Source organism: Hemitrygon akajei, chromosome 1, assembly GCF_048418815.1.
Source record: "Hemitrygon akajei chromosome 1, sHemAka1.3, whole genome shotgun sequence".
NCBI classification, from domain to species: domain Eukaryota; kingdom Metazoa; phylum Chordata; class Chondrichthyes; order Myliobatiformes; family Dasyatidae; genus Hemitrygon; species Hemitrygon akajei.
The window spans coordinates 70,535,705-70,560,679 of NC_133124.1; the positions used below are offsets into that span (position 1 = coordinate 70,535,705).

At 44.3% G+C, this 24,975-nt stretch overlaps 1 long non-coding RNA gene across 1 annotated transcript; it reads right to left on the reverse strand.

Moving 5' to 3' along the window:
• Positions 1–2,648: 2,648 nt before the first annotated feature.
• LOC140727728 (uncharacterized) lies at positions 2,649–24,949 on the reverse strand. The gene is made up of 3 exons (XR_012098906.1): positions 24,875–24,949; positions 11,517–11,606; positions 2,649–3,264 (listed from the first exon to the last, which is right to left on the reverse strand). It is a non-coding gene; the product is annotated as an uncharacterized lncRNA (long non-coding RNA).
• Between the last annotated feature and the right edge of the window lie 26 nt (positions 24,950–24,975).

Here is a 24,975-nt window from a genome sequence, read left to right on the forward strand (position 1 = left end):
TCCTGTGTGTGGTGGCTGCAATTACAAGCTGCACCATCAACTGGGCATATTAAAGTGTCCTGTAGCTGACCATCTTTCTGATAATCTGGCAAATGACTGATCTGTTGTATTACACCAGCCTAAGTAGATGGTGCTGGATAATTGGATTGTGCTATTCTGCTACAGCCAGAGGGGTGTTCTCTGGAGCTGCTTCATTTATGCCGTATCTTTTTAAGGAGAGGAATGTTTTCTCTCCCCTGCAATTTACTATGGACTGGCCAGCATCAAATATAAACCCGCAGTCAGATGAGTGGTGTCTCTTGGTTTGAGGAGTATTTACTATGTTGTTGTAACCAAGTTCTGTTTTGTTTAGCCGATTCAAGTTTGGACTCCAGAACAGTTCTGTTGAGTTTGTAAACATTTTGGGTAAATAAAACCCCTATTTTTTTCACCTTTACCTGCTCTTCCAGTTTTATGCTTACCTGGTCCTTCACATACGGTGTCAATGGTGGGATCAGCAGTAGGAGGTGCAGGAAAGGTGTTTTGAATTTTTTCCCCAACATGAAGAAGGTAGTAACAGGAGGGAAAACACTGGCTAATCAAGAGTGGCAGTTGGAGTTGGGGGAGCAGATGGAAGCTGGAGTGGAAGGTGGGGCCAGGTCTTCAGAAATAGAGGAGCCTATTATTGACCTGGCCAGTATTCTTTGCATGTATATGGGACAGCAGTGGGTATGGGATACCCAATTGGCTGAAGAAACAGCATGCCAAACGCAGTGATTTAAAGTGCTGCAGCACCAGTTCAATCTGCTTCAGTTAGAGGTGCAGGGCTGCACCCCTCCAACATTTGATCAACCTTCTGGTAAGACAGATACTTTGGGGGCAGATGTTGTGGGTTCAGATGCAGATCCCCCTCCTGCCCAGGTAAAATTTGGGGTCTCCCATGAGAATGGCTCTATAGCAGTACATTTGAGATCTACTCAGGAGCCAAAGCTTCAGCAGCTGACTGATACTGATGAAATTGAACATTTTCTTGTCACTTTTGAGAGAATAGCAACAGTGTGCAGATGGCCAATTGGAGATTGGGCCTTTAGGCTCATTCCATTATTGACAGGCAAAACTAGGAGTGCCTATGTTCATATGGACATTGATGATGCTCTAGACAATGAGGAAGTTAAAAGTGCTATTCTAAAAAAAAGGATATAAATCCAGAAACAACAGACAGAGATTTCGCAGCCTTGAGGTTGAACCAGACGAAGGCCCAAAAGAACTATATGTCAGGTGAAAGGAGTTTTATGGGAAGTGGTTTCACCTGAAGGGGAAGACAGTGAATGAAATTGGAGAAATTATTGTCCTGGAACAATATCTGAGAATGCTTTCCCCTGAGCTACGGGTCTGGATTAAGGAGCATAACCCTGCAACGGCTGGAGAAGCAGCTGGCCTAACTGATGTGTTTGTTGCTGCCAGACAGAAGAGGCAGCCATGGAGCTTCACCACCTGGAAGTTAACTAAGGATCGCAAAGGGCCAGGTGTCTCCCGGTCAATACAAAGGATAGATTTAGCCAGGGGTAAGGCTCCTGTAAAGGAGAAATGTACAGAGGTTAACTCATTTTCTAGATCTTCCAAGAGACTTATTTGTTACATGTGTGGTGAAGAGGGGCACACTAAATTTGTTTGCCCCAAGATGTGCTATGTGCCCAGAGGTGACCTGAAGTCAAAGAGGGAGCTACAACAATCACAGAGAGAGATCATGGTGGAAGTAAATGGCTGTGAGTTAAAGGCACTTATTGACAGTGGCAGCGACCAGACCCTTGTTCATAGACAGTTCATTCCTCCTCATAGTATGTGTATGACTGAGACTGTGCCCATCTGTTGTGTACAAGGAGATGAAAAACCTTATCCCACAGCTGCTGTTTATATCAAAGTGCAAGGCCAGAATTATCTCCTGAACTTGGGGGTTGCTGATCATCTCCACTTTCCAGTGGTGCTAGGTCAGGATTTGCCGGTTCTTGATCTTTTGCATCCAAGTGAGGTCTGTAATGTTGCACTTACACGGGCAAAAGCCAAGGACATCAAACAATCTACCCAACCTCTCAGTGAAATTCCTTTTTATAATGCTGAAATTGAAACTAAGCCTGGAAAGAATTGTAAAACTCATAGACAGAAAAGACTGGAAAAGTTTCAAAATACTGAAGTGAATTCATCCATTGAACCACAGCCACCCCAGCTTTTGGAGTTTCAAATACCAACTGACATCCAGGCAATGCAACAAAATGATGTTAGTCTAACTCCTTATTTTAAGCAGGTTAGACACTTTAAGGAAAGGAAAAAAGTTGAACTGATGAATGGAAATTGATATTTTATAGAAAATGGGATACTGTACTGCCAGCAGGGGTCAGTGAAGCAGCTAATGATACCTAAATCTGCTAGAGAAATTGTACTTGTGTTGGGTCACTCTATTCCCTGGCAGGCTACCTGGGGAAACACAAGTTTTGACCATATTAAGAAACATTTTCACTGGCCGGATGATGCACCATCAATAACTCTCGGAGACGTGAGTCGAGATAGGCTTTTATTAGCTGGAAGAAAGCACCGTCAGCAGCAAGAGCCCACCACACAACATCCTGGAGACTGATGGAGGAGCAGTGCCTCCAATCGCCTTTACACCGGGGTCTATGGGAGGAGCCACAGGAGCAGTCAGCAAGGGGGGGCGTGTCCAGACAGGTATATGTAGTTCACCACATTCACCCCCCCCCCTTTGTTTTTAAAGGAGAGTCCCCATGGGGCGAAGTTTCTTACAAGTATATTTACAGGTTAAGTCTATCAGGTGGTCGAATCTGTCGCTGCAATCTACGTAGCACCGGTGGTGATTGCACCGGAGACAGTGGTTTTGCTGGTTCCGGCCTGACTTGAGGTGTCAGCCTATTAGGCGTCAGTGATCCCTCATGCGTGTGCGAGGCGCCCGGTATGGGAGTGTCATGAGGAGTCTGTGTAGGGCTTGGTGTGCGCGGTGTCAGGTAGGTATACACCTTGGTAGGCACAGGGTTCACAGTTACCGTGCAGTGTTTGGGGTAGTGGTCTGCTGCTCCTGCGGGTGCCAGGTCGCGGACGGAAACCGTGTCCTCCCGCCCATCAGGTAAGACCACATAGGTATACTGGGGGTTCACATGTAGTAGGTGAACCCTCTTGACCAGCGAGGAGTATTTATTGCTCCGTGCATGTTTCCGGAGCAGCACTGGCCCTGGGGATGTCAGTCAAGCCGGTAGGGTGGTCCCAGTGGCAGACTTCCTGGGAAAAGAAAAGAGGCACTCATGAGGGGTGGCATTGGTGGACGTACATAACAGAGAGCAGATGGAGTGGAGTGCCTCGGGGAGGACCTCCTGCCATCGAGAGACCGGCAACCCCTTTGACTTAAGGGCTAAAAGTGTGGCCTTCTCCCTCTCCACCTGTCCATTTCCCCGGGGATTATAGCTCGTGGTCCTACTAGTAGCAATGCCCCTAGCCAGCAGGTACTGGCGCAGCTCATCACTCATAAAGGAGGACCCTCTATCACTGTGGATATAGCAGGGATATCCAAACAGAGTGAAGAACTGGCGCAGGGCTTTTATGACGGACGTGGCAGTGGTGTCAGGGCAGGGGATGGCAAAGGGGAACCGCGAGTACTCGTCGATAATGTTGAGAAAGTAGACATTGCGGTCGGTGGAGGGAAGGGGGCCCTTAAAGTCAACACTCAGTCGCTCAAAGGGGCGGGTGGCCTTGATAAGTTGCACCTTTTCAGGATGGTAGAAGTGCGGTTTGCACTCAGCGCAGACTTGACAGTCCCTGGTCATCGTCCTGATGTCCTCAAGGGAGTAAGGCAGGTTCTGGGCTTTCACAAAATGGTAAAATCGGTGATCGCCGGGTGGCAAAGATCTGCATGGAGGGCGTATAGCTGGTCGAGCTGCGCGCTGGCACACGCTCCCCGGGATAGGGCATCAGGGGGCTCATTGAGCCTTCCAGGCCGGTACAGGATATCATAGTTGTAGGTGGAGAGTTCTATTCTCCACCGCAAAATTTTATCATTTTTGATTTTGCCCCACTGTTGGTTGCTGTACATGAGTGCAACTGAGCGCTGGTTGGTCAGCAAGGTGAACCTTTTTGCCAGCGAGATAGTGCCTCCAGTGCCTAATAGCTTCCACTTTGGCCTGGGCTTCTTTCTCCACCGCGGAGTGCCGAATTTCAGGGCCTTGAAGGGTACGAGAGAAGAATGCTACTGGCCTTCCTGCCTGATCGAGGGTAGCAGCCAGCGCGAAGTCAGAGGCGTCACTCTCTACTTGGAAGGGAATGGTCTCGTCCACCACATGCATCGTTGCTTTGGCAATGTCCCCTTTAATGCGGCTGAAGGCCACGCGGGCCTTGGCAGAGAGGGGAAATGTGGTGGACTTGACCGGGGGCAGGCCTTGTCTGCGTAATGAGGGACCTATTGGGCGTAATAGGAAAAGAAGCCCAGGCACCGTCTGAGGGCTCTGAGGGTGGTGGTAAGAGGGAGTTCTAACAGGGGGCGCATATGGTCGGGATCAGGGCCAATTACCCCGTTCTCCACAACATACTCAAGGATAGCGAGTCGGGTGGTTACGAACACACACTTGTCCCTGTTATAGGTAAGGTTCAGAGCTTTGTCCACTTGGAAAAATCGTTGGAGGTTGGTGTTGTGATCCGGCCGGTCGTGACCGCAGATGGTGATGTTATCCAGATATGGAAATTTGGCCTTCAGTTGGTACTGGTCCACCATCCAGTTAATTTCCCTCTGGAAGACAGAGACACCATTCGTGACACCGAAGGGGACGTGCAGGAAGTGATAGAGCCTGCCGCCCGCCTCGAAGGCAGTGTAGGGGCAGTCCTCCGGGCGGATGGGGAGCTGGTGGTAAGCGGATTTCAGATTTATGGTCGAGTACACCTTGTACTGAGCTATCTGGTTGACCATATCCGCAATGCAGGGTAGGGGGTACACGTCAAGCTGCGTGAACCTATTGATGGACTGGCTATAGTCCACGACCATCCTATTTTTCTGCCCGGTCCAAACAACAACCACCTGGGCCCTCCAAGGACTTGTGCTTGGCTCAATGATCCCCTCACTGAGCAGCCACTGCACCTCCGAGTGAATGAAGGCCCTGTCTCCTGCGCTATACCTCCTGCTTTTAGTTGCCACAGGTTTACAGTCGGGGGTCAGGTTGGCAAACAGCGGTGGGGGAGGGATCTTGAGGGTGGAGAGGCTGCAAGTGTGTCAGTAGCGCAGCTGTCAGCATGGTGCTGGGTGGGATGTGCGGGTCGGTGTGTGTGTGTGTGTGGTCAGTAGCGGGGTATATGACGAAGTCTCACAAAACTGAGGATTCCTGATAGTGAGTGGTGGGAGGGGCCCATCATATGCCATAGTCACACTTTTTAGATGGCTCTGGAAGTCCAGCCCCAATAGCACAGGTGCACACAGTTGAGGCATGACCAATAGTGCAAAGTCCCGATATTCTGTGCCCTGCACCACCAATGTCGCTACACAACCCCCCCGGATGTCTGTGGAAAGCGACCCAGAAGCCATGGTGACCCTCTGGCTTACTGGCTGTGTCATGAGTCCGCAATGTTGCACTGTGTCCAGGTGAATAAAACTCTCAGTGTTGCCCATGTCAAACAGGCAGCTAGTCCTGTGCCCCTCCACCAGGATGTCCATCATTGATCGTGCAAGCTGGTGTGGGGCGCTTTGGTCGAGGGTTACAGAGGTCAGAGTTGAATCGCCGTCTTGGTGCCCGGTAAGCACCTGTGGGTTGGAGGCGGTGCAAGGTGGCGCCGATAAAGATGGCCGCCCCCATGCCTCGCACGAGGCGGGCAGGCAAGATGGCAGTGACCAAGATGGCCGCCCCATGCCTCGCATGCGGCGCTGCTCGACCCCGCTCGTGGTTTAGACTTAAAGACCTTGGCGAAATGGCCCTTCTTTCTGCAGCTGGAGCAGGTAGCTTCTCGGGCCAGGCAGCGTTTTCGGGGGTGCTTTTCGAGTCCGCAGAAGTAACACTGTGCGGACTTGCAACTGGCAGCAGCTGTGGTCGCTTCGCCGGAGGGTTTCGGGGAGTTCGTGGACTCGCGAGTGGCAGCAGCTGAGGTCTATTGGCTGGGTGGCGGGGTCTGCAGCGTCCACGGGAGATTGCGCGGCTGGACAGCGTCAGCGTTGTGCAGAGCAGCCTCCAGCGTGTCGGCCAGCTCGATCGCCGAGCGTAAGGTAAGATCGGCATTTTCCAGCAGCCGCTGGCGCACGTACACTGACCTGATCCCCATAACGAAGGCGTCTCGTACCAGGAGCTCCGCATGCTGTTCCACCGTCAGTCCCCTGCAGTTGCAGGCCCGCACGAGTGTCTGTAGGGCCCGGACAAACTCAGCGCTTGACTCTCCGGCCTGCTGCTGCCACGTCGCTAAGCGATGTCTTGCGTAGACGGTGTTCACCGGCCGCAGGTACTGTCTTTTGAGGGCGTCCAGTGCCCCTTGGTAGGTCGGCAGGTCCCTGATAAGGGAGTATACCTTCGGACTGACTCTGGAGAGGAGGATTTTGTGCATGATAGCAGGCTCAGTCACGGGAATCTCTTCCAAGTATGATTCATGCAAGTCAGAGTTCAAAGGCAATAGCTGCTTCTGGGGCTTGAGGATCAATGTCCAATTTTTCCGGACGTAAAATACTTTCCATGTTTTAAAATTCCAGCTAATAAAATTGATGCACCATCAATAGCTCTCAGAGACGTGAGTTGAGATAGGCTTTTATTAGCTGGAAGAAAGCACCGTCAGCAGCGAGAGCCCACCACACAACATCCTGGAGACTGAGGGAAGAGCAGTGCCTCCAATTGCCTTTATACAGGGGTCTGTGGGAGGAGCCACAGGAGCAGTCAGCAAGGGGGGCATGTCCAGACAGGTATATGTAGTTCACCACACCGGGTCTACTTGCTGATGTGGCCCAGTATTGCAGAAGCTGTCCTCAATGTCAACAAACCTCAGCCAGATTTCCTTCTAAAGTTCCCCTTCAGTCATTGCCACTCAATTTGAATAGTTGGGTATGGATGTTGTGGGCCCAGTAGAAATAAGCAAGTCAGGAAATCACTTTATGTTGGTAATTACTGACTATACCAGGTGCAGTTCTTTGTAAGGGTGGGGTTTCCTAAGGAAATTCTTACTGACCAGGGGACTAACTTCATGTCCGAGTTATTGAGGGATGTGTACAAACTGCTGGGGATTAAAGGCATCAGGACTACCCCATATCATCCCCAGACTGATGGGTTGACAGAAAGGTTCAACCAAATCCTTAAACAAATGCTCAGAATGTTCATAAATGATACAGGGTCTGATTGGGACCAATGGTTACCCTATTTGCTTTTTGCTTATGGGGAAGTACCTCAGGCATCAACCGGTTTTTCACCTTTTGAATTATTGTATGGACATGAGGTAAGAGGACCACTTACTTTACTTAAAATCCACTGGGAAAAGAGTCACAAAATAGCTGAGCCACAGAATGTTGTAGCCTATGTTGTCCACATGAGGGAGAAAATGGCTACATTGGCTCAGCAGAATGTGATGGAGGCCCAACAGAACCAAAAAACCTAGTACAACCAAACTGCCCAGGAGCAGAGTTTTTTCCCTCGACAGAAAGTTTTGGTAATTCTCCCTACACAAGAGAGCAAACTTTTAGCTATGTGGCAAGGGCCTTATGATGTAACACAGAAAGTGGGTCCAACTACCTATGAGACAGCAGCTCCTGGCAGGACATGCCCACAGAGAATTTTGCATGTCAACTTACTGAAAGAATGGTTTCCCAGGTCTGACCAGAAAGAGGTGTTGTTGATTAGACGTGTGGAAGAAGAGGACGACGATGAGGAGCAGTACCTGCCCCTGCCTTGCCTGATCTCGTCCACCTCATGGTTGATCAGCAGACCCAGGTCGGTGCCCTCTGTGTCCTGGAAGTTCTTAAAGAAATTCCTGGTCATACTGTGGTGAACTACATATACCTGTCTGGACTGCTCCTGTGGCCCCTCCCACAGACCCCTGTATAAAGGCGACTGAGGCCTGTTGCCCAGCCTCATTCCCCAGGATGTAGTGTTGTTCATTCTTCCAGTCAATAAAAGCCGATACCTCACTTCTTACATCTCAGAGTGAGTTATTGATGGTGCACCACATACAAAAATAATTGAATGTAACATTGTGCTTAAAAAGAATGTTGCTGCGAGAAGGAGTTACAGAATCCCAGAGTGCCTCCTGGTGCCCCTAAAAAAGGAGATAGAACTGATGCTGTCCCTGGGCATCATTGAGGTATCAAGAAGTGAGTGGTGTAACCCCATTGTTTTGGTTCCAAAGAAAAATTGTACTGTAAGATTCTGTATAGATTTTCGTTATCGGAATGCTATCTCTGAATTTGATTCCTATCCAGTTCCTCACGTTGATGAACTTATTGACTGGTTGGGCAAATCAAAATTTCTAACCACCATTGATCTCTGCAAAGGTTACTGGCAGGTGCCGTTGACGCTACAGTCCCGTGAGCTGACAGGCTTTCATATGCCATGGGGTCTCTATCAGTTCACTGTAATGCCTTTTCGACTGCATGGTGCCCCAGCTACGTTCCAAAGATTAATGGATCAGATATTGTTGGGATTTTCTGATTTTGCTGCAGCCTATTTGGATGATATTGTTGTTCACAGTACTACCTGGGAGAAGCATAAAGATCACCTGAAGGCTGTCATCGGATGTCTCCAGGAAGCCAGATTGACTGTCAACCCCTCAAAGTGTCAGTTTGCCAAGACTGAGACTGAATATCTTGGCTATATTATTAGCAACGGGGTTATCAAACCTCAGACCCATAAACTTCATGCCATTCAGTCCTGTCTGCATCCACAGCCAAAGACCCAACTGAAGTCATTCCTTGGTATGTCAGGCTGGTACAGACAATTTGTGCCAAACTATTCCCCTCATGCTGCTGTTCTCACAGATATGACTTGGCGGATGAGCCCAACTCAGCTGCAGTGGAGTGAGGAGGCAGAATGTGCTTTCAAGGACCTCAAGGTTGCGCTAAGTGAGAACCCTGTGTGTGTAGTCCTGACTTTACTAAAGATTTTGTGTTGCAGACGGATGCCTCAGAGCAAGGTTTGGGAGTGGTGCTTTTGCAGGGAGAGCCCAATGATTGTCACCCAGTGGCTTACATCAGCAGGAAATTGTTCACCAGGGAGACTCGTTCTTCCACTGTGGAGAAAGAATGCTTGGCAGTGAAATGGGCTTTGGACTCCCTCAAGTATTATCTCCTGGGAAGAGAGTTCATCCTGGAAACTGACCATAAAGCCCTGAGGTGGATGGAAAGGATGAAGGATGCTAATAGCCATATCACCCGATGGCATTTGGCAATGCAGCCATATCGTTTCACCATCCACCACATTCCCGGGTGAGATAACACCACTGCAGACTTTTTATCATGCTCTTAGGGCGTGATACCAGAAGGAGGGGAGCATGTGGCGGCTGCAATTACCAGCCGCACCATCAAGCGGGCATATTAAAGTGTCCTGTAGCTGACCATCTTCCTTATAATCTGGCAAGTGACCAGCCGAAGTAGATGGGGCTGGATAATTGGATTGTGCCATTCTGCTATAGCCAGAGGGGTTTTCTCTGGAGCTGCTTCATTTATGCCGTATCTTTTTAAGGAGAGAAACGTTTTCTCTCCCCTGCAATTTACTATGGGACTGGCCAGCATCGAATATAAACCCACAGTCAGGAGATGAGTGGTGTATCTTGGTTTGAGGAGTATTTACTATGTTGTTGTAACCAAGTTCTGTTTTGTTTAGCTGATTCAAATTTGGACTCTAGAACAGTTCTGTTGAGTTTGTAAACATTTTGGGTAAATAAGACCCCTATTTTTTCACATTTACCTGCTTTTCCAATTTTATGCTTACCCTGGTCCTTCACCTGCGCATCGACAGTGAAATTAAAGCTCGTCTATGTGAGGAACTTTCTTCATGCTGACGTAATAGATTGCTTGCATTTTTCCAGTCATTAAACTCCTCTTCTCTAAACTTTGAACATCCTGAAGTCATAACCTTGCATGGGAAACAGAATAGGCTTCCTTTGCTTTCTGAATCGCATAACCAATTTCTTGCATTTTGCTTGTTTGTAGGTTTATGAACATATGTAAAATAAGACTTCTGACAGTGCCGAGGTTTCTTTTGTCATGCAATCGCATAGATGAAGAGAAGTCACTCTCAGCATGTTGACATTCATCACTTCCTGTGGCTATCCAATACTCATGACACAATCATCTGGATAGTTTAGCCATTCACCAATATCATTAGAGTACTTGTTCTTTTCACTTGTTCTTTCGCATTCAATGGATGCTGGCTGTTGCTGTATCATGCCTTTTGCCGCACTAGTACTAGTTGTTCCTATATTTCCAGCTTCAGCCGTTATAGCACCATCACCATCTCCGTGAACATCAAAATATACTGTCAACTTGCATGTTTTTGATATCACAAGTTGGTCTCTTCTTTCTTTTTCTTCCTTCACTTTACGTTTTAAACTTCCAGAAGCATAATGACGTCCAATACCTCTGGCTCTGTTGCTCATTGCTATCTACATTAAAACAACAGCGTTGCCAGATCGTTGTTGTTGTGATGTGGATGAAATCAGAGTGTTGTGTTACTGGTAGGTACAAGGCAGTTTCTTTATTCGACAAAACAAAGTTACAGCAGGCAGAGACCCCTGGAAGAACAGGTCTAACTGCCTTGTAATTGAGGCTCAATATTTATTTGCTAAACACAAAGGACAGGTTATAGTTACAAGTATAGACAATTCTTTGAAGTTTTCACATTTTTTGATTAAATTCATTCTACCGGCACCAGTATGCCTAAACTGGCATTCATGGTCTTTAGGAATGCAAGTTAAAATTATAATACATTATTTGATATGTTACGTGCTAACATAGAGGACAATTCATATTCAAAAAGCATAGATATGGTATCTTTGCAACTACCTGTAAATTTATCATTCTTGTTTCAGAGGTGCCAGAGATGCATTGTTACAAATGAAACTGGGTTTACAGCTTTTAGGAAATGCATTCTTATGAACGCAATACACAGTACTTTGTCAAAGAACAGAAGACTGATGGTTGAAGTCATTTATTTAAGTGTAAATGAATTGTCTACCCAAAACTCACTCTAACAGTCGTGAGAATATGGTGAGATGCCGATTTCACCAGACCGCAGTTTGCAAGCATTTAGTGCAGGCAGGGCCCGTAGCATATGCTACTTTTGCTACTAGGTTAATCTGGCTCTGACTCACGAGTGGTGAGTGCGTGGAATGGGCTGCCAGCAACGGTGGTGGAGGCGAATACAATGGGGTCTTTTAAGAGACTTTTGGATAGGTACATGGAGTTTAGTAAAATAGAGGGCTATAGGTAAGCCTAAGGTGGGGCCATGTTCGCCACAACTTTGTGGGCCGAAGGGCCTGTATTGTGCTGTAGGGTTTCTATGTTTCTACGTTTTCTGTTTCACAAGTCTTACCAGAGGACACGGCATTCCTATCCACATGATAATAGGTTGGTCCCTCGAGTTGGATGGCTGTGTCTGAGATGTTGTCCCGGAGTCATATTCCTGTAAGAATAAGCATGCAGCAGTTCCTCATCTTATGCTGGGTCAGTTACAGACAAAGGTAATCCAGCTTGTTTTCCAGGGAGTGAAAACTGGAGATCAATATTGACGGGTGAGCCAGCTTGCAGGGGTTAGCCTTTAGCATGGATTCTAGTGTGCTTGCTGCACTTCTATTTTCCCTCACACTACTTCTGGCACCTCCACCCCTAGGTGACTGAAACAGCGAGGCTGCAGAACAAGGGCCTGGTTTGAGCAATAACCCGAGGCTTATCAGCTCCTCTGCTGTTGGTCTCACTAATGAACTAGACTTGTGTAATTAATGTCCAACAGGGTCTTATGATCATTTAGTTTATTTACTTGTTTCTCTTTTTGTCAGTTCTGACTAAAATGTTCCAGATGTGAAATGTTAATTGTTTCTCTTTCCACAGATGCAGATTTCTGAATGGTTCATGAGCACTACCTTGCTATTCCTCTTCTGCATTATTTATTGTATTTTTTATTGTACCTTGGAGTATATTTTTATGTATTGCACTGTACTGCTGCCAAAAAAAAATTGATGGAACTTTTGAAAACAGTTTGGCTAAGCAAGTCCCCAGGGCCAATGGGATATTCCCAGATTACCATAGGAAATGAGGAAAGAGATTGCTATGCCATTGGCAATGATCTTTGTATCCTCCCTGGCCCACACCAGTAGTTAAAGAAAGGTATTAAGCATAATTCTAGGAACTACAGACCAGTGAATCTTACAAATTATTAAGGGAAAATTCTTAGAGACACAATTTACGAGTACTTGGAGAAGCATTGTCTAATTAGGGATGGTCAGCATGGCTTTGTACACACTGTAGGAGTCTGATTTTTTTTTTGAGGAAGTGACAAAACAAATTGATGAATGTAGTGCAGTGGATAATGTGTATATGAATTTTAGCAAGGCATTTAACAAGGTTTCCCATGGTAGGCTCATTCAGAAAGTCAAAATGCATGGGATCTATGGAAATTTGGCTGTGTCGATTTGCAATTGGCTTGCCTACAGAAGGCAGCAAGTGGAAATAGATGGAGGTCATTGACTAGTGGTGTTCCACAGGGATCTACTGAGATTCATTTATTTATCACATGTAGATTAAAACATACAGGGAAATGCGTCATTGCGTTAACAACCAACACAACCCAAGAATCTACTGGGAGCTGTCCGCAAGTGTCACCAGATATTCCAAGAACCAACATAGCATACCCACAATGTTCAGCAGAACAAAACAGCTCTGAGATCTGAGTTCCCTGTTCTTTGTGTTTTTTATGAATGATTTAGATGAAGAAGTGGAAAGGTGGGTTAATAGGTTTACAGATGACAGGAAGGTTGGTGGTGTTGTGGATAGGGGAGAAGGTTGTCATAGATTACAGTAGGACATTGGTAGGATGCAAATCTGGGCTGAGATGTGGTAGATGTAATTCAATCTGGACAAGTGTGAAGTGATGCACTGTGGAAGGTCAAACCTGAAGGCAAAGGATAGTAATGTTTTGTCTGTCAAAAGGAGAGGTGGTTGTGTTTGCCTCATGATCAACTTCTCTTGGTGCAAAAACATGTCAGTGATGCCCCAATTCTGCTCACCAGATCTGGAATACCTTGCAATGAAGTAATGGCCATTTTACCTGCTATGGGAGAGTTCAACGATTGTTTTGGCCTTCCACTCAATGTTAGTAAGGCCAAAGAGTTGATTATGAAATTCAGGAAGGGTAAGACAAGGGAACACAAACCAATCCTCATAGATCAGAAGTGGAGAGAGTGAGCAATTTCAAGTTCCTGAGTGTCAAGATTTCTGAGGACCTAACTTGGTCCCAATGTATCGAAGCAGCTTGAAGAAAGCAAGACAGTGACTATACTTGGTTTGTCATCTAAAACACTCAAATTTCTGCAAATGTACAATGGACAGCATTCTGACAGGCTGTATCATTGGTATAAAGGGCTACTGCACAGGACTGAAAGAAGCTACAAAAAGTTGTTAAATCAGTCAGCTCCATCTTGGATACTAGAAAATGTAGTATCCAGGACATCTTCAAGGAGCTCTGCCTCAAAGTTGGAATCCATTATTAATGAACCCCATCACCCAGGACATGCTCTCTTCTCATTGTTACCATCAGGAAGTGGGTACAGAAGCCTGAGGGTACATAGTCAGTGATTCAGGAACAGCTTCTTCCCCTCTGCCATTCAATTCCTAAGTGGACATTAAATCATGAACACTGTCACATTTTTAAAAATATTATTTCTGTTTTTATACTATTTTTATTTTAACTATTTTATATACATATATATACTAATGTAATCTTTTTTTCTACATTATCATGTATTGCATTGTACTGCTGCTGCTAAGTTAACAAATTTCACGTCATATGCTAGTGATAATAAAGCTGATTCTGATTCTTGCGGATAGATAGAGCAATATCTGGCCACACACTCATGAGTTTAGAGGGAGTAGAGTAGGGAGTTGAGGATGCAGCCTTGTAAGTCAACAGTGTTGAGAATAATCATCATGGAGTGTTTCTACCTATCCTTGTTGATTGCAGTCTGTTGGTCAAAAATTCAAGAATTAAGTTGAAAAGGGAGGGGCTTCAACTCCTAAGATTCAGTATTTGGTAATGAGTTTGCTTGGAGTTAGTACTGAACTGGAGCCTGTCATGATTACTCATTACTCATGGTGAATGTTGTAGTTGAACACAAACAGATTGGGCTTCTTTTTTGAGATAAGAATTGCTGAGGAAGCATCTCACTAAAACAGCTTGACTAAGATTCCAGCAAGTTCTTTGTCCAGGTACTCAATCAATGCACTTAACCATTTTTTGATCCCTGGAATGAAATGAATTAGCTGTGATTGGCTGATGTGATGATGGGAGCCCTATGTTTAGCCCAAAATGGATTTATCGTCTGAAAGTTTTGCTTTAGACCAAATGATTCCGATTTTTTTTGGAATCAAAGTCCCATCTTTGCAATGAAGATGCCATGATCCTGAATGACAGATCGCAGAGCACGCAAAAGTACATCTGCTGACATTCAAGGATAGGAGAAGGTGTTGTGAGAAGGATTACTGAATGAAGTTCTTTTAAAAAGGCACATTGAATTATTTTTAAAATGTTTTAGATTTTTAGAGCTTGAGTGGTCCAGCAAGAGCAGTATTTAGTTGTTCTTGAGAAAATGGTTGTAAGTTTCCTTCTTGAACTGTTGTAGTGTAGAAAGTTCTTGAATTTAGAATATATTGGGAAAATCAGGTGCATTACCTGAAAGGTATGATTCTGTGAGGACAACAATATAGTTTAATCAGTGGGACAACTTTAGAACACAGAACAGTCTGATATCCCCTTACATTTTCCTCCAATTACCTTAAAAGTATGTCCTCTCATATCAGCCATTGCTATCCTGGGGGGGGGGGGAGGGGGAGGCACTGGTTACCATTCTATCTATGCCTTTTATCATCTTATACATGTTAGCATCTTATCAAGTTTCCTCTCATCCTTTTTTGGTCCAAAATGAAAAGCCCAAGCTCATTCAAACTTTCCTCATAAGACATGTTCTCTAATCCAGGCAGCATCCTGGTAAATCTCCTTTGCACTCTCTCTGAAGCTTCCACACCCTTTCTATAATGAGGGGACCACAACCGAACACAATACTCCAAGTGTAGTTTAACCAGAGTTTTCTAGAGTTCCAACATTATCTCGTAGCACTTGAACTCAGTCCCCTGATTAATGAAGACCAACACACTGACCTATCAACACACAGCAACTTTGAGGGAATTGTGCATGTGGATCCTCAAGATCCTCCACACTACTAAGAATCCTGCCTGTAACTTTGTACTCTGTCATCGTTCAACCTCCTAAAGTATATCACTTTACACTGTTCCAAACTGAAATCCATCTGACACTTCTCTGCATCCTGTTAATGTCCCATTGTGATCTACAACAACCTTCTACACTATCACACCACCACAAATATTTGTCATTTGCAAATTTACTAAGCCACACTTCCTCTTCCTCATTTAAGTTATTTATAAAAAACACAAAGAGCAGGGGTCCCAGCTTTGTTTCAATTTATACAACAATTACAATATATTTGTGAGGAGGGCAATTATGTCCAGGTCAATGTCTGTTGCCATTTTCTAGGCCATTTCTGATGGAATGTTAGAATGGCAGACTTTCTCCCCTGAAGAACACCTGTAAACTAAATGTGTATTTAACGACAAGCTGATAACTTTGCAGTCATCATTATGAGATTTAAATACTAGATTATTAACATGAATTTAAATTTCACAGTCACCACGGTAGAATTTTAACTCGGGTCAGTTCAAAATTACTAATCCAGTAACTCTAAACACTGCCATAACCTTCAGTGTTTTATGATTCAATCGACCCCTAAAGAATTCCATGATGTAAAAAGTTTATATTATCCTAACAGCCACCCAGCTGGTGGTTTATTAAAGCAGGTACTCTTGAAATACCATGAAAGTAGAATATGTATATGTGAACTACACTTTAAAATATCCTTTAATCTATCTTGATTTGGAAGATAAATGTTGAAATATGCCTAACATTGACTCACTAGCACCATCTGGAGTAAATAATCTTTCATTGCTTCTTCCCTCTGCATTTAGGACATATCCTACTTAGGTTGGGTATGTCAATTTATTTAATACCTATTTTTCTATGCTTATCCCATCCAATATCTTTACTCTACACTGTAACTAACTTTATCCTCTACTCTAGGCATAATCAATGCAAAGTATACCCTGCAGTCATAATCTCTGATTCCTCAGGACCTCTTTTTTTTGTCCCTAATTAGCATCTAACCCTCCTTTCAATTAAACAAATAAAAAAACTGAATGATCTTTAATGCCTCAAATCTGTTTTAGCATTACAAAGAAAGTGCAGTGCAGGTAGACAATAAGGCACAAAGTCATAACGAGGTAGATTGTGAGATCAAGAGCCCACCTCATCATACTAGGGAATATTCAATAGTTTTATACCAGAGGGATAGAAGCTATCCTTGAACCTGGTAGGAGGTTCTTTCAGGGTTTTATATCATCTGCCCGATGGGAGAGGTAGAAGAGAGAAAGTGCAGGGTTGGTGGGGTCTTTGATTATGTTGCTGGTTTACTGAGGCAAGGAAAAGTAGATACAGAGTACATAGCGTGGAGATTAGGTTCTGTGATGTGGTGTGCTGTGTCCACAACTCTCGTTTCTTGCAGTTATAGACACAGCAATTGCCATACCAACCCATGATATATCTATAGAGGAGACTCTCTATGGTTCATGAATATAAATTGTTGAGCATCAAAGGGGATTTGCAAATTTCATTATCTTCCTGAGGATCAGGGGTGCTAGTAAACTTTCTTGACCATGGTGTCTCTACTCCAAGGAACTTGAAGCTCGCACCGCCTTGACCTCAGTGGTCGATGTAAACAGCAGCACGTACACTGCCCCCTTCCTGAAGTCTATGACCAGCTCTTTTGTTTTGCTGACATTGATGGCAAGGTTGTCACTAGGCTCTCTATCTCTCCTGCACTCCGATTCATCATTATTTAAGATGTGATCCACTGAAACGGCATAATTTGCAAACTTGTAGATAGGAGTTAGAGCAGAATCTTGCCACACAGTCATGAATGTATAGGGAATGGAATAAGGGATTGAAGATGCCACTTTGTGGGTCATCAGAGTTGAGAACAATTGCGATGCAGGTGTTGCTTCCTATGTTTACTGATTGTGGTCTGTTGGTCAGAAAGTCAAGGATCCAGTTTCAAAGGGAGATATTGAGTCCCAAGTCTCTGAGTTTGGAGATGAGTTTGCTTGAAATCATAGTATTAATGGTAGAACTGTAGTAATGTGCCACGCATCAGAGTTCTGAGAATGGTGGATATCAATTTCGTCAAAAAGTGTGAGTAATACTGAATGGAAACAGGTCCTTAAGTCAAATACACTTAAGTTGACCAAGGTGTCTATTAGTTCCATTTTCCTGTGTTTGGTCCGTACTCCTCTAAATAAATACCACTCGAGTACTTATCAAAATATCTTAAATGCTATTATTTAATATAAAATTAGGATCTTAATGATCCATAATCTTCAAAAGAAATGTATTCCTTCAAGGCACAAAACCCAAGAAGTAAATTAATTCATCCACAGTTGAAATTTTAAAGATATTAAATCAAGGAATAGGATATAAAGAAAGATGAAATTTATGAAGATTTAACACCAGACTTAAAAAATGTAAGATTTTTAATAGATAAGTAAAAAGTAAGGGACCGGATATATAAGTATTTGGATAGATGGATATTTTATTGATCCCAAAGGAAATTACAGCGTCACGGTAGCATTACAAGTGCACTGATATACAAATATTAGAAGAGAAATATGAAAGAATAAAAATAAACTACCTTAAAAATAAGATGAACAAATTTACAAGTCAAATATTACAAGATTTACAGATTTACAAGTTCATACTGATATAATGGTAGTGCAAGAATTACCGTAATATTATACAGTAATGGGTGCACATTCACCCTGTCCAGATAAGAAGTGATGGCAGTATTGCACAGTATTCCACAGGGTGTCCGCAATAGCAAGGTGTGGTAAACAGAGTTTAACCATAGCTCTGGTAAACAGAGGTTAATAACAGTTTAACAGGAGGGGTCATCACTTCTCCAGCTATTGGCTGACTCATTATAGAGCCAGCTATGAGGTAAGAATGACCTCATATAGCGCTCTTTGGAGCAGTGCAGTTGTCTTAGTCTATTACTAAAAGTGTTTCTCTGTTCAGCCAAGGTGGCACGCAGAGTGTGAGAAACATTGTCTAGAATTTCCAGGATTTTCCAGAGGGTCCTTTGTTCTACCACAGCCTCCAGTGTATCCAGTTTGACTCCTGTAACACAGCCAGCCTTTCGAAACAGTTTATTGAGCCTATTGGCATCACCTGTGTTGATGTCATTCCCCAGCACACCACCACGTAGAAGATTGTACAGGTGACAAAAGACTGGTAGAACATGTGAAGGAGAGGCCTGCATACTCCAAAAGATCTCAGTCTCCTCAGGAAGTAGAGGCATCTCTGGCCTTTCTTGTACACAGCCTCTCTGTTGGTGCTCCACTCAACTCTGTTGTCCAGGTGCATCCCTAGGTGCTTATAGGTCCTCCCCACATCCACATCCTCAACATCAATAGTGACAGGGAGCAGTGCAGACTTGGTCTTCCTAAAGTCCTTCACCATCTCCTTTGTCTTACTGATGTTGAACTACAGATGATTCAGCTTGCAGCTTTCGATAAAGTCCTCCACCAGGGCCCTGCATTCATCCTCTTGTCCTCCCTTTATACACCCAAGTATTGCTGAGTCATTAGAGAATTTCTGCAGATGACATGACTCAGTATTGTATCTAAAGTCCGAGGTATACAGGGCAAACAGGAAGGGAGCCAATACAGTCCCCTGTGGGGGCCCCAGTGCTGCATTTAGCCATGTCTGACACACAGCTCTGAAGCCGCACAAATTGTGTTCTGCCAGTCAGGTAGTCCATTATCCAGGATACAATGAAAGTGCCAACCTGCATTGTACAGAGCTTTTCCACCCAGCAATGGGGCTGGATGGTATTGAAGGCAATAGTAAAATCAAAAAACACGATCCTCACTGTGCTGCTGGGTATTAGCTTCATTCAGTAGGTAGATAACAGCATTGTTGACTCTAATATTCTCCTTGTAGGCAAACTGCAGGGGATTGAGGGCTGATCTGACCAGGGATGAGAGGTGAACCAGGACCAGCCTCTCTAGGCTCTTCATGACGTGTGAGGCCAGGCCACTGGACAGTAGTCATTCAAGACTTTTGGTTGGCCCTTCTTGGGTACTGGGACCACACATGATGTTTTCCACACAGTCAGGATCCTTTCCAGATTCAGACACAGATTGAAAAAGTACTGGAGAACTCACACAGCTGTTCAGCAAACTCCTTCAGGATCTTGGTTCATACCATTCAGTCCCAATGCTTTGCCGTGTTTGAGTCTCCCCAGAGCCCCCCCCCCCCCCCCTCAGTTGCTCAGTAGTGGACATAGAGATGGAATGATTAAATACAGTCAGCATGGCTTTGTGCATGGTAGGTCATGTCTAACCAATCTTATAGAGTTTTTGAGGAAGTTACTAGGAAAGTGGATGAAGGCAAGGCAGTGAATGTTGGCTGCATGGACTTTAGCAGCTCATTTGATAAGGTTCTGCATGGGAGGCTGGTCAAGAAGGTTCAGTTGCTTGGCATTCAGGGTGAGGTGGTAAACTGGTTTAGACATTGGCTTTGTGGGAGAAGCAAGAGAGTGGTAATAGATTATTGCCTCTCTGACTGGAGGTCTGTGACTAGTGGCAGGATTCGGTGCTGGGTCCTTTGTCGTTTGTCATCTATATCAATGATCTGAATGATAATGTGGATAAATGGATCAGCAAATCTGCAAATAACACCAAGATTGGAGGTGTAGTGGACAGTGAGGAAGGCTATCATGGCTTGCAGAGGGATCTGTGTCAGCTGGAAAAATGGCAGATGGAATTTAATGCAGACAAGTGCAAGGTTTTGCACTTCGGTAGGACTAACTATGGAAGTTCTTACACAGTGAATGACAGGGCACTGACAAATGCAGTTGAATAAAGGAATCTGGGAATACGGGTCTATAATTCATTGAGAGTGGTGTCACAGGCAGATAGGGTTGTAAACAAAGCCTTTGGCACATTGACCATCATAAATCAATGTATCGAGTACAGAAGATGGGATGTAATGTTGAAATTGTTTGATACATTGGTGAGGCCTAATTTAGAGCATTGCGTGTTTTGGTCACCTATCTACAGGTAGATTGTATTTTCAGTTACTATTCTATAGATTTGCTAAGTATGCTCAGAGGAAAAAAAATCTGAGTTGTTTTTTGGTAACATGTATGTATTCTGATACTAAAATTTACTTTTTGAACTTTGGAAAGATATAAACAAGGTTGAAAGAATGCAGAGAAAATTTACGAGGATGTTGCTCGTAAACATGAGTTTACATGTAAAGATCTCCTTCAGATTTCCCTGGAGGACCTGAGTTGTAAGGAAAAATTGAGTAGGTTGGGAGCGTTTTCTTTAGAACATAGTAGATTGAGAGGAGATTTGATAGAGGCATACAAAATTGAGGGATAAATATATGGTAAATGCAAGCCGGTTTTTCCCCAGTAAGTTTGGGTGAGTTACAACTAGTGGTCATGAGTTAAGGGTGAAAGATGAATAGTTTATGGGGAACATTAGAGGGTCATGAGAGTGTGGAATGTGCTGCCAGCACAAGTGGTGCATGTGAGCTCAATTTCAATATTTAAGAGAAGTTTGGATAGTTACATAGATAATAAAGACATCGAGGGCTATGGTCCCAGTGCAGGTTGATGGGAATAGGCAGTTGAAATGGTTTTGGCATGGAATAGATGGGCCAAAGGGCCTGTTTCTGTGCTGTACTTCTCTAAAAGGTCAGGGCAGATATGTAGTTCCTTACTGAATTGATAATAGGAAATAGGAAATAGCTGAAGAATTACAGTTACTTTACATCTGTCTTCATGGAAAATTTATGTCTTGCTAATCTTTTGCCTTTCTATTAAATGTTTTTATGATAATAGATACAATAGTTGGATTTTAAGTGGCTTTCAATAAAGTCATAGAGAACCATAGCACAGAAACAGGCCCTTCTGCACATCCAGTCCATGCTGACCTAATGCTCCACCTAGTCCCATCTACCTGTACTTATACCATATCCCTCCAAACCTCCCATCCATTTATGTATCTAAATCTCTCTTAAATGTTATGATTGAACCAGCATCTACCACTCCGCTGGCTGCTCGTTCCACTCTCTGTGTAAAGAAGATCTCCTTCAGATTTCCCTTGGAAAAAACCCTAAACCTATGACCTCTAGAACTATTATCACCCAGGAGAACGCCTGCATGCATTCATCCTATCTACAGTCTTCATAATTTTCTACAAGAGTCCCACATAGAAGGTTAGTCAACAAGTTTGGAGCACATGTAAATCTTGCCCCAGTCCTTCCCTTGTCTCTTTATATTGGGCTGACTCTAGACCGATAGAGGGGAAACAGTCAGGGATAGAATGAAAGCGTGTAAGTGACAGGTGGATCCAGGTGAGGAGAGGTAGATGGAGGAGGGAAGAGTGAAGCTAGTGACAGAGGCTGGGAGGTGTTAGATGGAGGCTGCAGTTGATAGAATGTGATAGGAGTAGAAGGTGGAGCACAGAACCAAATAAGGGAAGAGGGAATAATGGGAAGAGTGCATGCATGATGGGCAGATTGTATGGAAAAGGAGAAATAATTGAGACTATGGGAGCTGGGTAGGTGTGGGAGGAACTGGATAGATCAGGAGAGAGAGAAAATAAATAGAGAAGGGAGCAAGTTACCTGAAATGGGAGAATTCAGCATTCATACTGTCAGATTATGCATTAAGTGTTACATAGACTTGCTGACAGAGTAGCAAAGTCATAGTAATCTGGTGGATCTGTCCACAGCAGATGTAAAAGGAGTGAGATAGAACAAGGATATATAATTTCCCCAGCATATGTTATGAATGAACTCTTTTTGGGCTTCAGCTGAGTACAGGTATAGATTTTAAAAAATATTTCCATAACAAATTCTGCCACCTTCATCAGGGATGATGCCTGGTCATGTCTAGTCTGGTGGTATTTATGCCCCTTTGTCGGTCTTTCCTGATTGATTAGTCCCCATCCAATAGGAGACAAGCTCTCCTCTACAATCACTCTGAGCACCAGTGCCCCACAAGGCTGTGTACTCAGCCCCCTGCTGTACTCACTGTACACCCATAATTGTGTAGCCAAGTTTCCATCGAACTCAATATATAAGTTTGCTGATGACACCACAATTGTAGGCCGCATCTTGGGTAATGATGTGTCTGAGTACAGAGAGGAAATTAAGAACCTGGTGGCATGGTGTGAAGACAATAACCTATCCCTCAATGTCAGCAAGACGAAGGAATTGGTTGTTGACTTCAGAAGGAGTAGCGGACTGCATGACCCCATCTACATCAGTGGTGCACAGGTGGAACAGATCAAAAGCTTTAAGTTCCTCGGTGTGAATATCACAAATGTCCTGATTTGGTCTAACCAAGCAGAGTCCACTGCCAAGAAGGCCCATCAGCACCTTTACTTCCTGAGAAAGCTTTAGAAATCTGGCCTGTCCCCTAAAACCCTCACTAATTTTTATAGATGCACCGTAGAAAGCATTCTTCTAGGGTGCATCACAACCTGGTATGGAAGTTGTCCTGTCCAAGACCAGAAGAAGCTGCAGAAGATCTTTAACCTAGCCCAGCACATCACACAAACCAATCTTCCATCCTTGGACTCACTTTACACCACACGCTGTCGGAGCAGTGCTGCCAGGATAATCAAGGGTAAGTCCCACCAGCCAACACACTTTTTGTCCCTCTTCCCTCAGGGAGAAGGTTCAGGAGCATGAAGATAGGTATGGCCAGATTTGGGAATAGCTTCTTTCCAACTGTGATAAGACTGCTGAACAGATCCTGACCTGGATCTGGGCCGTACCTTCCAAATATCTGGACCTGACTTGATAATATGATTTATAATTTAAATTTTTATTATATTTACTTCAATTTGTACTTCAGGGAGCGCGAAGCGCAGAAACAAATATCACTGTGATGATTGTACGCTCTAGTATCAATTGTTTGGTGACAATAAAGTATTTGTATTTACAATCGAATTCAGTTCTTACTTAGAACCTTATTCGTTGTTAAAATTCTTTTCCTCTAGTTTTATCTCAATGGCTTCCTTCACTAGGCAGTCCCAAAAGCCAAAGGTGCGGCACAGTAGTTTTGACCCATGCGAAAACTATTTCGGACCCAGAGAGTCTCCACAAGGAAATAAGACAATTACGCATGTTGTTCCTGCAGAATGACTACAAGGTGAAGTAAATCAATCTGGCCCTTAAAAGAGCCGATGGAAAGACCAGCAAACCTAACAACGAGGAGAGACCCATTGCTGCCTCCAGATTTCCTAATATTTCCACGGTTTCTGGGGGAATCTCCAGGTTTCTGAAGAAATACCGGATTAATGCTATCCACAAACTCACAAGGAAGCTCAAATCACAATTTATGAGGGTCAAAGATGATCTGGGATTCTGGATGGCTGGCGTTTGTAACCATATAACAATTACAGCACAGAAACAGGCCATCTCGGCCCTTCTAGTCCGTGCTTACTCTCACCTAGTCCCACTGACCCGTACTCAGCCCATAACCCTCCATTCCTTTCCTGTCCATATACCTATCCAATTTTACTTTAAATGACAATACCGAACCTGCCTCTACAACTTCTACTGGAAGCTCGTTCCACACAGCTACCACTCTCTGAGTAAAGAAATTCCCCCTCGTGTTACCCTTAAACTTTTGCCCCCTAACTCTCATGTCCTCTTATTTGAATCTCCCCTACTCTCAATGGAAAAAGCCTATCAATGTCAATTCTATCTATCCCCCTCATAATTTTAAACACCTCTATCAAATCCCCCTTCAACCTTCTACGCTCCAAAGAATAAAGACCTAACTTGTTCAACTTATGTTTACAGCATCCCATATGAATGCGAAGCAGCTTATATTGGCCAGAGGAAGATGGAAACCTGCATCAAGGAGCATAGGAGGTGTATCTGTATGGGTTACCCGGAGAAATCGAGAGCAGCGGAACATTGCATTCGCAATGGCCATAGGATTGACTTCAACGACAAAAAACTACTGTGCTAGCTTTTGGGGCTACCTGGTGAAGGAAGCCATTGAAGTAAAAGTAGAGGAAAATAACTTTAACAAAGACCAAGGACTTGCTCGGAGTAAGAGCTGGCAGTCATTGCAAACAAGTTGGGACAGCGAAATCCTGAATGGATGAGGAGGGGGGGGGGTATAACTGGTAATAACTGGACTGGACGTACCAAGGCATCATCCCTGATGAAGATGGCAGAGTTTGTCATCGAAACATTGGTCAAGATAGACACTTGTACCCGGCTGGAAGGCCGAGAAGAGTTTATTCGAGTGAGATAAGAACAGAGGAGAAATATCATAATACGAGAAGACAGGGTGAAATAAAAGAGAAGAGCAGAACAGGCAGCATATTTAGAGGGGCGATCTATAATCTTTACAGGTTTCATTGGAACGACTGGAAAGTCAAGTATATTGTCATGAGGACAACAGAATATAAGTTATGCATAAATTACACCAGATGGTGGAAAGAAAAACTGGTTACCTAAAAGGAGCGACAAGTCTGGTCAGAAGACGAGGTGCTGCCCTGGGACTGCGGATCCTCCCACCCAGTCCGTTGAACTCTCCGCACGCGGGGCGTGACCG